The following is a 3,852-nucleotide window of genomic DNA, read 5'->3' as shown; positions in this document are numbered from 1 at the left end:
GTGTCTCAAGATAGAGCCTTTGAGAAAGCCAAAAATCTGCTATGTTCAAACAAGTTGCTTGTTCATTATGATCTGTGTGAGCCTCTTGTATTGGTCTGTGATGCTTCATCACATGGGGTTGGCAGTGTACTCCAACAAACAAATGAATCGGGCAAACTACAACCTGTTGCATATGCTTTGAGAAGTCTGTCTAAAGCGATAGAAGGCTTACAGTATGGTAGAGAAAGAAGCTTTGGCCTGTGTGTATGATGTTAAAAAAATGCACCAGTACCTGTTTAGTCTTCGTTTTAAACTAGAAACGGATCACAAGCCACTCATTTCATTGTTTGCGGAAAACAAAGGTATTAATACCAATGCATCACCCGCATTCAAAGGTGGGCGCTGACATTGTCTGCCTATGATTTTGTCATCCATCATAGACCTGACACTGAGAATTGTGCCGCTGCACTGAGTCGTCTGCCTTTGCCCACACCTGAGGTGGAGATGCCTCAACCTGCAGATCTACTGTTAGTAATGGATGCTTTTGAGAGTGAAGGGACTCTGCTCAACAAGTCAGGATCTGGACCAGCCATCTGGACAGGGAGACTAATGAGGACCTCGACCCATATCCTAGCACCAGTCCTGACCGAAACGCAGGTTAAAGAGGTCACACGGGACAGGTTTGTCAGATCTGTATGGTACTCTGAAGGGGCTGCATTGGGAAGAAGCTCACAATATGGGCAGGCAGCACCAGCAGGATAAACTGCTGCTGGAACCCCGGGTTACACAGGAATGGAGGGTAGGGGATCAGGTAATGGTCAGGAATTATACCAGAATAGGGGCATTTGAACCACTGTACAAAGGACCATATAGCATTGTAGACAAGGCAAGCCCTATGGTGTACACGATCCAGTTGCCAAAACATATAAAATGGTTCCATATAAACCAGTGTAAGCTGTACAACCCCGGAGAGAAAAGTAAAAAGCGGGCGAAGGCCCCAGGAACAATAATGAGTTTGATCAGTGTAAGCCTCCCACCAATACTGTGGGATGATGAGGATGGAGAAGTAAGGGACGGAGCAGTAAGGTGGAGTGGTCAGGTACTGTGACCTAGCGTGCCCTGGACACCTCCTCCATCTCCACCCCCGAGCCTCTGTAAGCCCAAGCATTGGGATAAAAGGAGAGGGAAGCAGTGATTGTAAAAAGGAGTTATGTACATTTGTGAATAACTGAAGGAGGACCTGTGAGGGGGAGGCCCCCCAGAGCAAAGGTATTTCTTTCATTTTTGTCTTTATAGGAGCGAATCGAGCCAAGGGTACGAGAGGAGGTGGACATTGTGGATAGGCCTGTGGATGGCCATTATTATTAAAGGATTGGGAGATCGGGGAGACACCGAGACATTCCTTACACACGGGTGTATGGGAGGAACCAGCCCCACTGTAACTCAAGGGGGAGCCATACGGAGTAACAAGGGCACAAACACCTCTGCTCACACTGGGAGCTGGCCAGGGTGGTTAGGGTCAAATTCGACCAAGTACTCCAGACAAACCGAAGGTAAACTTGGGGAGGTGTCAGTGTCCTGCCCCAGGCTAAACATCACGACCAGGAATGTACGGGTGAGAGAGGGGAGACGAGTTTGTCTGGAATGTAAAGGGATTACCCCCATGGGAGGGTGGTGGTGGTTACAGAAAACAGGCAGGGGAAAAGTTAATGCATCGACAGAATGGGAGAAACTGGGTAATAACTCAAACAGGCGGAGCACAGGAACAAGAAAAGGGGAAAAATTGTGTTGGGAAAAGTGGTGGAAGGCGGAACAAGGGATTTATGTCTGTGTGGTTGGATCTAGCCACAAGTGCAGGGGAGGTGTGGCGATTGTTTTTAAATGACAATGGCAGGATTCTGGGTCAGGAATGAATTGGACGCAGGGTTTATTTTCTTGTGTGACCTTGAACCCGCCAAAAACAGTCAATGCAACCGAGCTGATCGCGAGCAGATTAAAACCTCTCCCTAAAATGCTGGAGATTCCAATCCAAGAAATTCCATGTCCTGTCCTAAAACCCGGGCCTAAGAACGGGCTGGTGTTAATCCCAACAGGGAAAATGTTGTATCATACTGTGTATTATGAAGTAGTGTCGGTTATTCTAAATTTTAACAGAGTTACAAATACCCCGGTGGTGTCCGCCAGAACCAGAAAAGTTACATAAGCGTTTGTTAAAAGAAATATTTAAGCAATTCTATCAGAAGAATTATGGGGACAAAAGTTAGGTGGAAGCAGACAAACCAATAAGCAACAGCCAGACGGGTTGGGGGAGGCAAAAAAGGGGACTGATGAATGATGTGGCTACGGCATTTAATACAGGTACATCGCGCAGTTGAAAGTCCAAGTAAACACCTTCAGGGACTAGTTAAAGAAGTTACTGGAGGAGGGTAGTGACATAGAGGGTAACGAATTACAGGAGGACCAGGCAATGACAATCCATTTGAAGGAGATGATAGCTGAGGTGGAGACACACACTCAGACCATCAATGCTTTAATCAAGGAGGGTAGAAACGCGTCAGATCAAGCTGCTCAGAATGACGGGTGTGTCATGTACTGAGCTTAGTTGCTAAATTAAGGATGCAGTAATTTAGAGGATTTAAAACAAGGCCACGTACCGTCGTGGGTCAGTGACAAGCATCGAAAGGCTTTGAGTGTCTATAACAACAGGTTGATACAATCAAGCAATGGAGCCCATGGATTAATTGGCCAGAGGGGAAAATCAGTCCCTCTGGAGATTCCAAGTCTGTGAAAACCCAGGACATCAAAGGATCCCACAAGGCGTGCATTCTTGGATAACGGGGCACAAAAGATAAGGAGTTATCTTTTGCCCTGTCGATTCTGTGTGTGAATTGTGGCCATCCGACTAGATCCAGACCCATCATCACAGCCATCGAGACTCAACCAGATGCATTAACTGAAAGGCAGCCCAGCAGGAGATGTGTAGAATTGAATGGATATTGAATGGATATATCTGTAAGAGCTGAGAACAAGAGCTCAGAGAGAGGAACAACAGGTCGAAGAAACACCTCAGACCAGCAGGTCAATGAACAACGGCCACGAAGCAGCAGCGGGGACCCAACACCTTCCCTCGCTCTAAGAGCCGACAATCGACAACAGCAACAACAGGCTGGATGGGTGATTGTATGTCTTCGGTCAATCTCTAAGAAGTCTTGTTCCGTACTTTTTAGGGTTTTTTTGTGTAATAAACAAACAGTTGGATTTTATTCTAAACTTTGCTTTATGTGTGGTACTTCCTGTAATTCCCGAGGTCTATGAATCAGAGTAGAGTGGGAAACCAACACCCTACACCACATGAGGTCATCACCGGGAGGGTTATGTGCACCCAACCCATGTGTTGGTGCCAGTCCTCACAGAAGCTCAGGTCAGGGAGGTAAACCGGGACAGGTTGGTCCAGAATCTGTTTGAGGTTTTAAAACAGATTCACTGGCAGGCAGCCAGTAACCTGGGGAGCCAGCACCGGGAAACATTGGTTGTTGCTCGAGTCCCGGAGAAGCCACGAGTGGAAGGTGGGAGACCAGGTAATGTTCAGGAACTGTGCCCGAGTGGGGGCATTCGAGCCACTGTACATGGGGCCTTATAACATCGTAGATAAGGCCAGCCCCATGGTATATGCAGTCAGACTCCCGAACCGCACAAAATGCTGTCACATCAACCAGTGTAAGTTGTTTAACCCCAAGGGGGTGACGACAAAGGCAAAGAGAAACCAGGGCACAATAATGAGCCTGGTGGACGCGGGTCTTCCTCCCATGGTGTAGGACGATGATGATGACCCAGATGGCGGGACAGTAAGGAGAAACAGTCGGATACCACGGC

This window comes from Pristiophorus japonicus, chromosome 8 (genome assembly GCF_044704955.1).
Source record: "Pristiophorus japonicus isolate sPriJap1 chromosome 8, sPriJap1.hap1, whole genome shotgun sequence".
Taxonomy (NCBI): Eukaryota; Metazoa; Chordata; class Chondrichthyes; family Pristiophoridae; genus Pristiophorus; species Pristiophorus japonicus.
This window is presented reverse-complemented; position numbering follows the sequence as displayed.